Raw genomic sequence first — 15,061 nt, 5'->3', positions numbered from 1 at the left:
ATTCCCTTCAACAAGTTCCTTTTATTCGAAGGGGTCGTAATTTGCGTGTTTCATTGGTTTCTGCCATAGGACAGGCCCGGTATGTAATTGCCACGAGGGTGTTTTTGCACCATTACATGACTTCCGTGAAAATTTGAAGACTTTTTCATGTAGAGTAGCATTAGCTGCAGCAACGAAAAAAGATCTGAGAGATTGTAGAGCTTAATTTAGGACATTTAAGTTCTAGGTTAAGACCTGCTGAATCTAACCCTGATTCTTTAGGACAAACTCGAATCAAGGAATCAAGACAAAATCTTCAAGATGATGCCAATGTACCATTCCGCTTGCCCATCATCAGCAGATTGTAGGGCTGCTCCAAGAGATTCCCGATTTAAACAGGAAAGATCTCAGTTGTGCCAATATGAAGCTTGAGTCTAGATCAGAATGGATGAATGATGTTTCACTAAAAAATGATTGTTTAAGCAGCTATATCAGAGCAGAGGGAGGCCAGTGAAAATCGAGAGAATTTGCAATGATAACCAGTAGCACTTCATGATGATATGATCTGCCACATATCTTCCGGAGGAGAATGGTAAATTTTTACTCCGAACCCAATGATTCAATCTTGTCTCTACAGGGTGTCAGATCTTCATGCAAAGATGTTAGTTTACTTCTGTTCCCTTCAATGTTAGAGCATACCCTAGAAAGAGCATCACATCACCTGCTTTTTTAGTTTTACCCAGATGGTAAACAATTTGAAAATTGTAACTAGAGAGCTCTAATCACCACCTCATAATTTTTTCGTTCTTAATTTTACCTGCGTCTTTATTTTGTAGTATGAAGGGGATAGATTTATGGTGCCTAACCAGAAGGAAACATTCACCCAGATGATAGTGCCTCCCCTTCTTTAAAGCTTCAACTATAGCACAAACTTCGTTTTCTGTTTCTGAATAGTTGTTTTAGAAAAAGAACTCTTGTCCAAGTTTAGATGATATTTTGATGTAGCATTCATGAAATGCTTTAAATTTTTATTATGTTCCTTTTCTTTCTTGCCGTTGACCGCTATGTCGTCTAAGTAAACATTGACTCCTTGTAGATTTTCCTTTCTTACTAGGCCTGAAATTTTTCTTTGGAAGGCAGGAAGCCCATTAGTCACTCCGAAAAGAATTTGGGTAAACTGCCAAAGGCCTCCGCATGCTTTGAACGAAGTATAAGGGCGATCCTTTATTGACTTTGGTAATATGAATTTCTGAGGTTTAATGAGCTATAATAGGAATTGTTAGCCACCTCGTTTAATATATATGTTAAGAGGAAGGTATCTAAATTAGTAAATTTATTGATAGTTTGTGAATAATTAATGAATATTAGCTTTAACAAACATATGTTATAACAACAACTGATATATAAATATTAGTGGTATCTGAATATTAGTGGTAAGTAAATATTTATTGTATATAAATATTAGTATATCACCTTAACACATGAGACCAATAAAACAGTCACACATAGGGTAGCATTGCGCTTGTTAAACCACGAAAATTCTGCCTCCGTTTGATGGAAGAAGAGAATTATCCTTTCAGGGAGTTTATTAACGATAAGAAGAATGTGGTGGTCCCCATGTATTTCACGATGGGAAGGGCTCCACCACTCAACAACGGTGAGTTACCGGAAGAACAGGAAGCTGACCCAGACTGAGACCAGGAGGGTTTGACCAAGCTGGTGAACTGGAGAAGGCATCCAAACGGATGGGGACCAGGAATGCTGGACCTACGGACGGATACAGATGACAAGGTGCAGCCCCATCAGTAAGATGCTCAATCGAGCGCTGGGCTCCACCATAGTTAACAAAAAATAAAAGTAAAGAATGAGTAGATTACTGGCAGCAGTTGCGTGCGCAAACCCATCGCACTACCCCACTGATGCCGCACCCCGTATGTCAGAAATCATATTCCGGGGAATAGGAACGGTAAACATTTCCAAAGAAACCGTTTGCCCACACATCGACCCGTCGCACATTAGGTCATCCTAAAAAGTTGGCAAATAGTCAATTTTTTGTCCTAACTTCCTCTCATATATGGTATTTTAATAGATCTTTGGAGCATTGACTGCTACCTGAACCTGGAAGATCATGTTGGGATGGCTACACTCTTAGACATCGCTCGTTCAAGATGCTTCTTGTTAAACCTCGTTTCTACTGCCTTAAAGTTCCTAATTATTTCTTTCAATCATTTCTCATCATCATCATCAGCCAGAAATATTGGGGGTCTAAAGTGTTGTGAGATTACTGGCAGATATTATCCTTTTAGTGCACACACGCATAGGCAGGCATATACGAGAAATAGTAAGGTACGGACCTCAATATATATTGTATATATAAATAAGTGAAAGTAAAAATTGTTCATACATAACTAAATAATTATTAACTGTATAACTATCAACTATTTATAAAACCAGACAAATAAAACATTACTTTTACCAAAATATTTTTCTGAACGTGGCCTCTACTTCTCAATCAGGCAATAGACATAAAACTACTGAAACTTTTTTTTTTCTTTCGGTTCAACAGACTTTGTAGATCTTTGGCCGAACCAGCCTTCTCCACGCCTGCCTGTCTTGGGGTACTGCTATCCAGTTCGATGCATGCAATTCTTTCGCATCTTTGTTGATTCTGTCTATCCATCTGTTATTTTGGCCTCCCTCGTGGTCTCTTACCTACTATACTGGAATTCATTGTTGTATAGAGAAGATCTGATGGATTGTTTCGAATCACAGTTCCCCACTCATCTTAACCTCTTTGCCTTCTTATCATGAGATATTGACTGATCAGTCTCTGCAAGCAATTCACTGTTGTTTAGTTCTTCTCCAGCATGTGATAAGGCTCTGATCCCAGATGGTTCCTGTAATTATACGGAGGACTTTCCGTTCAAATCTCTCGATTCTGACTACTGAAACTTACCAAAACTATTAAATTAAAAAATATTATATAGAGAGAATCCCAGTTAGACTTGTATTCTGAAAGTTAGTCAAATTTGTTTTGATTTTTTAAATAATTGATTTCTTAAAATATTTTGTTATTTTTTTAAAAAATAATTGAAACAAAGTTTTTGAAAAAATTACATTTTTTATTTAATTTGTCTTCAGAAAATAAAGTAGAAAGTACAATAAAATAAGGAACTTTCGGGAGGATTCTTTGTGGTAACGATACTTTTTAATCACTTAAGATGTTAGTATCGACCCATCTGATACTAGCGATACCAGTATCGATTTTTTTTTCGACACGATTTTTTTTTTTGTCGCTGACCGGTAGAGGCCTGATATCTATGTTTGTGTCTGAACTTGATAGAATTTTTTTTTCGGCTTAGTTCAAGTAAAGATGCCGGTATCAGTACTTTTAATTCTATATTATCAGGTATAGCTACTCAGTTGAAGTATCGTATTGGAGGGATAGTTTGGTGATTTGCAACGCCTATGGATAGAAAAGTATAGGAATATGAAGTCTGCTTGTTTAATTTTAAAACGATAATTTTAAAAATCAATTAAAAGAAAGTGCCTAAATTATTTTGACCATAAACTAAGGAAATAAATCAACGTCATCACTATATACCCGCATCTACAGTGTAAGTCACAAACAAGCTCTCAATTGTTGATTTGTGATAAGTAGGGATAGGACTTTTTTTGTTGTTTTCAAATATTTTTATCTGACCATGATATCTGCGATTCCATACTAACTAAAGATGTTTCAAGACATTTCTGGCCAGAAGAAGCCATTTTTATTTCACAAATTTTTAAATATTTGGCCTTTTTTACATATTTTGTTGTAAATCACATATTTCCTGAAATATTTATAATTTTTAACATATTTTTAGGTATTTTCACATATTTCCTTAAAGTATTTGTTCAATTGTAAATACATTTTTCGCAGCAACTACGTAAAATTCAAGAGAACGCATGAAACTTAAAGGTGGAATTTATCATTTATTGTAAATAATGCGTAAAAATTTTATATCTTCATCTTTGAACACAAATTAAAAGCGGTGGCAATAATAAATTTGCACACAGCATTACATCAAGAATTTTCAGAATCAATTAAAAAGAGCAAGAGTCTTATTTCTGCGGCATCACTCCCAAGTATAAAATTTGAGTTTTCCATTGAAACAAGTGGAGAAGTTTTATTTTGTGCGTGTTGTGACAAGGCTGTGTCAATATCGCAACTCTCTCAGGTCTTACAGCATAAAAAAACTACTAAGCACCAGGAGAATCGTGAGAAAAGTATTTCGAGAAGGCAGACTTTCATTCATCAGTTCTTTCCTCCTCAGATTCAACAAGTACCAATACTACGTATTTATATTTGTGCCGAGCATTTGTCAGGGCAGACATTCCTATCTACAAAATTGGCAATCCGGACTTTAAAACTTTTCTTGAGAAATAGACATGCCGAGTAATACCCAATGAAAGCACTTTAAGAAAAAATATTTAAAAATTATATAGGAGGAGACTTTAACGGAAATTCGGAAAGCAATTTCGGATGGGCCGATTTGGATTTCTGTGGACGAGACTGCGGATATCGAAGGGCGTTATATCTCAAACATAATCGTTGGCAGACTAAGTGTTGAGGCACCTTAAAAATCCTATTTGCTGAATTGTGAAATCCTAGAAAAATGTAACCATGAAACAATTGCAAGATTTGTCAACTAATCTATGACTGTTCTTTGGCCTAAAGGCATCACTCATGGTAAAGTTTTATTGTTTTTGTCAGATGCGGCATCTTACATGAATAAAGCTGGTAATGCCCTTAAAGTTTTTTATCCTAAGATAGTTCATTTGACCTGCCTGCCACACGCATTTTTTCGCGTTGCTGAAACAGTGCGTGCTCAATTTCAAAATGTAGACAAGCTTGTGTCCACAGTAAAAAAAAAAATTTAAGGCTCCCAGTCGTATTACTATTTTTAAAGAAACACACCCTGACTTAGCTTTACCACTGGAACCCGTGATAACATGATGGGGCACCTGGCTTGATGCAGCCCAATAGTATTGTTTAAACTTTGAAAAAATTAAGAACATAATATCAATACTTAATGTTGACGCCATTGCAATAGAGAAAGCGAACAACTTGTTAACAGTTAACTCAATAAAGACTGATTTGGCTTACGTAAGTGCAAACGTGGTATTTTTATCCAACACAATTACAAAATTAGAAGAGAAGGACCTTCCACTGACGCAAAATTTAAAGACTGTGAACGAAGCAATAGAAAGACTGGAAAATAAAGGTGGTGAAAACGAAGAAGTCATAAAGAAAAAGTATAGGACGTGTTAAAAAAAATCCAGGATATAAAATCATTCAGTCCATTGGAGCCATTCTCCTCGGAACAAATGATGACACAGCCGCCCAGGTGATGTAGAATACCGAACTAGATGCAATGGAAATAGCTTCATTTAAGTAAGCTCCTATAACATCAGTAGATGTTGAAAGATCTTTTAGCCGGTAAAAGTCCATTCTGTGGTCAAACCGACGAAGATTTTTATTTAAAAATGCTTATAATCTGCAATAATTTTGTAACTGACCCTGCTGAATAATTGATTTCTTTCAAAGTTTTAAATATTTGTCTATAGTTTTTTTTCTTTTTCTTTTTAAATACGATTATTCTTTATTTCCATTTATAATTTGTTCATAATTCATTCTGAGTAATTATTAATCAATTAGTTTAATTACAATTACTAATTAATATCTTGTTATTGAACAGCTATGTTTTCTCTAAGTCCATCTTTTGTACATATTTTAACGTAATTTCTTTAATATATTATTCATATAATGAATACATATTTATTTAACTTTTTTAAGTTATAAAATTACTAATTAATTAGTAATTTAGTAAGTTATAAAATTAGTAATTTAGTAGGTTACAAACTTTTCTGGCAATGGTCAGATTCTCCACTCAAGTTGAGTGTTTGCGGCTTTAGCGCACTTGCTCAGCCTCCACTGGCCCATTACCAGTGATGCGGCGAGAGGGATGCGCTGGGATCTCTTGAGCTCTGCTCTACCCCTCACACGTAGGGGATAGAGTGGGCTCAGGGATCCTCAGGTCGATTCTGTAAATATTGTATATATTATTTTATCATTATGTTATTTTATTTATTTATTTTTCATACAGATAGTCTGATTATGTTCATTTGTCTATTCTTTTGTTTGTATATATTTTAAGAGAGTTTTTTTTTTTATTTTTTTTTTTACTTATTTATTTTATTTAGGTAATTTTATAAGTAGGTTACAAAATTACTAATTAATTATATTGTAATGCAAAATTTATAAATACATATTATTTACATATTTTTAAAAATATTTGACAATTTATTACCAAATATTTATGTACATATTTCGGATTTTTTAGCACATAAAAATCCTATCCCTAGTGATAAGTTAAGTGCGGACAGCTAAGTCATTCTATCTGTACCAAGAGTAATCAATTTATAACTTGAGGACATCGAAATTCGAAATAATGTGTTAAATCAACTATTTAAAGTGACACGGAAAAAGTTGATGTAACACCTCTGGCAGACATCTGCCCTAAATATGTAATTTCAGTTTCATTTAACTTTTCGCTTTTCGGCAAGGTTCTTCACATACACTCACCCTCACAGACACACCAAATTTTGGGCGACATGGTTATTTTGACCAAGAGGACATCGATTTGTGCATTTCTAAGTTAAGTAAGTGAGAGTAAAAGTTAATTTTAAAACAAAAACTGTGAGGTAGGTGACTATCTTAGGACTACAAACGTGTAAATCTACTACTTTCTCCAAAAACCTATAATGACCGTCTATGAATCTCTACCTTTTTTACTTTATGATGGTAACCATAAAGACAAATGGTGTAATCCGAAATCTCGAATTTCCTTATCTAATCCTAACGATAATTTAAAATAAATTAGTAAAAGGGTAAAATAATTTTTTTTAAATAAAACTAAATTCTTGGATTATTGAATTAAACTGTTTGATGGTACGAGCGATGTTATAAAAGACAAAAAATATCTCTACCCCGTTTCAACTACCGCCGATAATTTTATAACTTCAGAATAATGTTATTCCGAAAACGACATCTCTTAAGAAGACGACAGGAGGATAGCAGCGGCGAGACGGTGCTACTTTGGCCTTACGAAGCATTTTAAAAGTAGGTTCCTCTCCAACAAGACCAAGATCACCCTCTACAAAATTTTGGTCCGCCCTGCTTTAACTTATGGATCAGGAGCATGGGCCTTTAAGAAGCAAGATGAAAATAGACTTCGGATCTTTGAAAGATTAATCTTAACAAGGATTTCTGATCCTGTTAGAGAGGGTGGAATTTGGAGAAGGGGAAATGCCGAACTCGCTGGGCTTTATACGAATATAAATTTAGTCAAGTTCATCAAAATGGGACCACTTCGATGGGCCGAGCACGTCGCTCGTATTGATGATTCGGCGATACCCAGGGAGGTGCTGTCTGGAGAGATTCGTGGATCAAGAAGAATTGGCAGACCAAATGTAAGATGGGAAGACCCTGTGGCATCGGAGTTCGAAACTAAAGAGCTGCTGTAGCTCAGCGTGTCGACTAGCGATAGCTTTTGGAGGCCCAGTCTTGGTCACGGGATGTAGCGCCATAGATAGAATAATATTAAAATAAATAATAAAAATGTTTAAGATAAAAAAATATTTATTAGAAGAAAATAAAAATGTAAAATTAGCATATATAACTAAAGAAAATCTAAATTTGAAATAAGAGAATGACAAAGAAAAAATGGAAAATATATATGTAAAAACAAATGAATATAAGTTTAAACATAAATTAAAACAGATTAAATAAGTTTGGATAATAATGATTTTTAAAAAAATCAACAAAACAGAATGTAATGGTTAAGCTATTCTGATCGATAAATCTGTATAGAGTATAATCAACCACCAATAGGTAATGCCAATTTGCCAATAATATATACTGAACAAATGCTTATAATTATGCTAATCAAAGTAAAATCTTTACATTAAAGCTCAAAATCGTCTTTGTGATATTTCTTTGCATTAGATGATAGTAGCAAAAAAACTTGTTATGTCATTAGTTGATGATCGTATGGGGGATTACAAAAGGAGTCAATAGAGGATTACATCCAAAAAAGGTTCAGGAAGTTCCACTCATAGTTACCAACAGTTAAAGGAGCAATGACCTACAGGATGGGAAACCCAACTACAACCCGAAGACTGAAGTCCAAGCTGCTGCAAGACATCCTGTTACAAATTCCATATTTATCAATTCAATTATTGTTCTATTCTATTTTTTTTCTCTTCATCCATTTTTCAAATTAACTTGTTTTTTGTTTTGTTTTGTTTGTTCCCATTAGTGGGCAATTGTTTGTTTTTTAGGCTTGAGAAAGTCGTTGTTTTTGTTATTAACTTTACTTTTTTCTCTTAGTAAGTAATTATTATTTTTATCTATTTATTTTATCTTTTTTTTTATTTATGTTGTATATAGTTAGGGTTGTCTTTTGTATGAGACTATAACCCCCATAATCATTTGTTACAAAAAAATGTAACTCTTACATTAACCATATTATGCTCACCAGGCCAAACTGGTATTCTTCTTCTTTAGCTTTCCTTTTTAGTATCACTCAGCGTAGAGCAGCATTCAGCCAGGAATTCCACTCTTCCCTATTTCTCGCTAGGTTCCTCACCTGTCGAAGATCCTTCCTCCTCGCCCTACAGAGTCGCTCAATGTAGTCGAGATATGACATCCTAGGGCGGCCCCTAGGTCTTCTGCTGTCTGGGACATATTGTATAGTATTTAGAGGATCTCTATGGTCGTTCATTCTGTAAACATGACCGAACTACTTCAGCTGTCGAGCTTCCAGGATCTTTTTTAGTGTGGCTATCTGAAACTCCTGACGAATCCTTTCATTGCGAACTCGGTCCATCCTTGTTTTACCAACCATCCTTAGCAAAAATTCCATTACGGCAGCGGTGATTCTGCTCTCCTGTCTGTCTGTTATTATCCAACTTTTCGCTCCATACAAAAGTATGGGCAGATACATTGTCCTGAAGATATGTAGCTTGACATCTTTTCCCACTTCTCTCTTCACTATGACAGTGTTACATATCTGGTAGTAAACTGCATTTGCTTTGCTAATCCTATTATATATTTTTGGCCCCCTTTTCAATATTGAAATAATTGAATTCTGGCCCGTCCAGCCTGACTATTCCTTTGAGCTCTTGATAAATAAATTTAATCCCCTCTGTCATGCTTCTCGGAACGCTCTTCGCTCTGAGAGGTTTCCATATTTCATCTCGTGGAACCGAACCAAAGGCAGAGTTGAGGTCAAGGAAAGACAGGTACATATTTTTATCCAGGTTCCAGGATTTCTGTAAAATATTTCTTAATGGGAAAATGTGATCATGGGTTTGGCGCCCGGGCCCGAACACAGCTTGCTCTTCTCCTATTAGGTTCTCAACTTGTGGTCTTAAGCGACCCACCAATGTGGATGTATATAGCTTGTACGGAACTGGGGAAAGGCATATGTGTCCGATGCCAGTTAGAGCATTCTCCCTGATATCCTTTCTTGTGAATTGGTATTATAATATTATCTTCCCAGTCCGTTGGAATCATTTTTTTTCCAGGCTTTCTGGAAAAGGACTTGCAATGCTCGCACTAGCTCAGGCCCGCCATTCTTTATTAATTCAGCTACTATACCATCCCGTACTGGCACTTTTCCAGTTCTAATTTTGTATAAGGCTCTCTCTTCTTCCTCTTTCTTAATCACCTTGTCGTACTCTTCCTTATTCAATTTCTATTTCCATTGGTTGAGTGGTAATCATCAATACCAAACTGATTCATGTAATGATGTCTCCAGACCTCAAATATAGCTTTGTCTTCCGTGGCCACTTTTCCTTCCTAACTTTTCATGTTTCTCACTGCTTTGCTTTTACGTCCTCTGGTATTAAATAAATAAAAAATAAAATAGTTGATGGTAATGTAACATTTCAAACTTCTACTGATGAAATTAAATAGTAGTTAGGTATCGGTGCGATCTCGATGACAAATTGAATGACGTCTGACAAAAATATCACAAAGGAATCAACTTATATCCTCAACATTTCAGTATAAATCACAATCGAGTAGTCGACAAGTATGCTTATAATTCTTGTTGACTATCTCAAGGCAAACAACTGAGCAGCGTCAAGCAGATGTTTTGTGTTACAAATACATCAAACCTATTTTCTCTCATTTTTATTTATCTCATCATCAATGTGATGATGAAATAAATAAAAATACTGGTGATCAGTTTTCAAAATATTTCTGGTATTAATTTAAGAAAAAAAAAAGGTAAAATAATTTTTAAAAAAAACAAATGGCTCAAACAACTGGTAAACAAGAAAATAAACTAAAAAGATTCCAATAAAATTCTGTCTAAAGAAAAACCGTCCCTTCAGATCCTTTTTGAGAAATTCTCCGTTTATTCTCCTATCAAGACGAATTTAGGGTTGTTGGATTTATCATTGAAATCCGGAAACCCGACAGAACCGATAACACGCATCACAAGTCGGTTCTTTGACCAAGTCGAAGAATCTACACCATTTCCTTGTTTAACTTTCACTCTCATAATAGACGTGAGTACATCTTGTTAGGCATTGTAAATAAGAAAAATTGAGAAAGTTTCGTTGAAGTCGTAATTGTTAACATCTCCCAGCTGAGGGATCGCTGAAAAACCTCATCAGCAAACTGTGGACTTTTTTTTTTGGTTTTCATTTCTATCTCGAAAACTATCTGTTTTTTTCATGAAAAAATGTGTTTAAAAATCAAACAACACATAATTGTCTAATTCAACAAATAATTGTTGAAAATTAAGCATTGTTCGAAAATAAACATTCAATAAAACTTTAAAGCAGGCATATCTAGCAAAACATAGGTATATTTTATTTTTTACCAACTTGGGAAGCCGCTAGAGGGCACTAAAACACAAAAAAAACAAAAAAAAAACCTTTTTGTATGTATGCACTATATGGATTTTGTAGGAAATTTGATCTATTTCAAAGTTGTCAAGACAAAAACCGCGATAATTGGCTGTGTAAAATGATAGAGATATGTGAATTTTCTTATATTACAAAGAATTTTTTTTTCGGAGATTGCCAAAAATTCCAAATAAAATTGAAGTTATGGAAGTTTTTTTCTTGGTGATTCAACATATTTTTTTGGGATGCCGAATCCAAATTTAAGGTTTACTTCCATATCACACCGAAAATTGAAAATAAAAACCCAAAATGTAAATTATTTTCTTATTATTCGAATTTTTTTCTTATTTTTTATTTATATCCACCTGTGTCAGCAGCAGATCTCTTGACTGTTACATTGATAAAAATAAATTTCATGAATAAAATGGCATGAGGAATAACAGTACCTCATCCTGGCTTTTCTTGCAACCTCATGTTAATTGATTCCTCATCCACGCTCTTTTAGTCTTCTCCTAGTATTCTCAAGATGAGAGCTGTGGCCATTCGTCCTGTGTGTTTTGGTGTCCCGGTTATTTTTCATGAAAACGTTTGTAATACGTACGTATGTATTCACTGACCGTTGGAATTTTTTTGTGAGATTTTGAAGTGTTGTTATTTATGTACCATAGTGCTTTGGTGATAAGTTGTAGTGTTTTAGCTTGGAAATATTTTAATTGTTTGATGTGATTTTGTTTAGCTATTCCATAAATTTGTAGTGCATATGTACAGACAGGTTTTAGTAAGTATGTGAATGTGCTTAATTTTTGCCTAGTTTTTAATTTAGTGTTTCGTTTGAGTTGAGTTAGTGACGCCACTAGAGCTCCGCTATTTACCAAGGGCGTACCAAGGATTAAAACTAGGGTGGGGCAAACGATGGTCGTTCAGGTTCTGACATTTCAGTATAGAAAAGAGATAATTTAAAGAAAATTATTGTAGTGCTTTAATTATTTATTTTATTTTTCTGCCAAGACTCCCATTAGAGTCCTATACTGTCTAACCATGGTTGGGGATCAAGTTTTTTTCATTTTTGGGACCGCCACTCAATGCACAAAGTCAACGTCCCAGGCCTGATTCGAACCAGCTCCGCCAGCAATCTCAAATTGGTAAGACTGGCCCTAACCAACTCAGCTACGGGCAGCCCATAGTGCTTTATTAGTTATTACGATTATTGCTTATTTTTAATAAAATCGTAAATTTTTTTCTTACTTCTAGGGGAGGGGGAGGGGGTAGTAACTGACCCCTTTTGCCCACTTCCGGGTACGCCCAGGCCATTTACCCTTTTTTGTCTTATTTTGATTGGACTATTCTCTCTACTAAGAGGTTATATAAATAAAGAAAAAAACAAAGCATCTTTACCGTATTGCAGTACATTTACATTACTTAATCTTTTTCCTGGTTAAAATTTAAAGTAAAAGAAATAAATTCCCATGTTATTATATTATTCCTATATAATAGTATTCATACCTATTCTACAAAATGTAATTTCAACGTAACAATAGTATACATAAGACCTAAAAATGACTTTCTCTGATTATATTACTATGAATTTCTTAAATTAAACCCAATTAATATTATTCCTATATAATAGTATTCATACCCATTTTACAAAATGTAATTTCAGCGTTACAATAGTATACATAAGACATGAAAATGGACTTCACTATGTTTATTACTATGACTTTCTTAACTTTACCCCAATTCACAAAATAAATCTTTCATTAACACTCTCCAATCCATGAACCAACAACAGAGGTTACTTTAGGTCCAAATTTGGCATTCGAATAATATAATATTGAAGGATTGCATTCCCTATGGTTTTAAAATTTGTCTAGGACTAGTTCAGTTACACTTGACTTCAGATTTGAAATGTTTTGTACACTGTATACATATTATTATGCTTGTTATTAGGTGGGAGTAGTGGAAATATGGTGGAGATGTATAGGTTAGTATCGGCCTTAACGGACAAGTCCAAAAAGATATTAAATGTATAAGATGTTAACAAGGCAATTTAATGGTTAGAACGAGAATAGGAGGGGATTTAACAAATTTTATTTGGCAAATATTTATTTATCTTATACACTATGTAGATAGCTTATCGTTGTTCTTTAATTTCGTAATTCCAACAATATTTGGAGAATGGCTCACGACTATGTTCATAACCCCTTACCTCGAGTGCCCTAGGGCACTGCCGGTTGCCGCAGATTAGTTACGGCCCCTGATATTGCTGAAACGCGAATATCCTTTTTTCAATTTTCGTTTCGCTTATAATTACTTTTTTTTTACTTTCTTGCTGCTTATTTACCTCAATAACTTCATAGGCTTATTTGCAACTACCCGCTATTACCCAGTCAAACTAACTAGATGCTTATTTACCTAACACATAGTTTTCGAAGACCCTTGACTGTTCCAACTTTTAATATAAGTAACATATTTGACACTCGTAAAGAACATTAAGAATAATAGCTGTCTTGCCAATTTTAATTTTTAGGTTTCGGTATAGCAGAGGAGAAATTTATAATAAAGCAAACAATTTTAATTTCCATTTTCTAAGCTTGCTTTTTTGCTATTGAACTCTCTTGTCGACTTATCATGGTATGGACCATAAAGAACATTATATTAATAAGGTGCGGTGTGGACAGGATTACTTATAATCAAGGTTCGTATTTTTATGTTGTAAAAAACTCCAGAAAATATCACATAATATGCAATAAAAACATGATATGCAGTAAAATAAGCCGCTAAAAGTCCTTAAATAAACAATAAGACTAAAATATACTTATAAAAGGTCCTGAATAAAGAAAGAAATGGCAGATAGGATAAAAAATTAAACCAAAATATGTAAATAACTAAAACGGGTAATAAAGTTTAGACCTAAAAACATGATTTGACTCGTATTCCAAGCTAAAATAATAATCTTAACTACTATTTGGAACAAAAACAAATATCATTGGATTTAAAAAAGAAAACTAATTGTTAAATAAATAAATCAAACACAAATCAATATAAAATAATTAATAACAAACAAGGAACAGAACAATAATGTATAATATATACAAATGTAAATAAATAAGAAACATAATGTGAGACAATATTTAAAATACGATAGTTTTATTTAGTATTTGATCTACATATTAAAAAAATTACAAGTTCATGATGTAGAGAAACTGAGAGGTTTAAATGAAAAAACTAAATTAAAGTTATTATCTTCTTGGTGCATTCCAAAACAAGATTTTGAGAATCACAGATATCCCCTGGTTTGTATAAAGCAACCAATCGCATCTTGAACTGTAAGTGGAACCGATAGATGATCACATAAAAAACAATTTACGAAAATCCACTCCAATTTACCAACAGTTATGGGGTAGTAACACGACTTAAGCAATCCAACCAAATCGCGAAGACTGAAGCCCAGGCTGATCCAAGACATCCTGTTATGAACTCCGTATTGATTTATTTTTATTATTATCTTTATTTTATTCTTATTCAATTACTTTTCATAACAAGTCTTTTTTTTTTATTAATCCATAAATATTTTTTGTTTTGTTATTGTTCTCTTGATTATTATTTTACTTGTATATATTGATTTTTACTATTTTTGATGATAATAGTTCATGGTTATAGCAATTATAGCAATGGTTGCCTCTTGCACGTGACTATGCAACCCCCTCCCCCCAACTATAAACTGTTACAATAACCACGTAAGGACAACCAGGACCGATTTAGTAATAAAGAAATATAAATAAAAATCTTCTAGGTAAGCCAATCAAAATCATAAAGCGTTTAAATTTTGGAGGGACTTTCTTTCGCTTCAGATGTGTTATGAGCAATAAATAATTTTCCTTCAAATGTAAAATCCGTTTCATCTTTGGGCTGGGATGGGTCAATCCCAAATATTTAACTTTGAACTAAATGATGAACTTACTTTCAGAATTTTAAAAATAATTAATATCACCATATTATTTAATAAACAAACTAAACTTGGAGCCGAGTGTAATGTTTTAAACGGAAACGAACGAGAAGTAGTATTTCGGGAGATGAACAGTCCATATCTATTGTCAGTGAATTGTTGAAGTTGCGT

This window comes from Halyomorpha halys, unplaced genomic scaffold (genome assembly GCF_000696795.3).
Source record: "Halyomorpha halys isolate HHAL.00 unplaced genomic scaffold, Hhal_1.1 Scaffold637.1, whole genome shotgun sequence".
Classification (NCBI taxonomy): Eukaryota; Metazoa; Arthropoda; class Insecta; order Hemiptera; family Pentatomidae; genus Halyomorpha; species Halyomorpha halys.
This window is presented reverse-complemented; position numbering follows the sequence as displayed.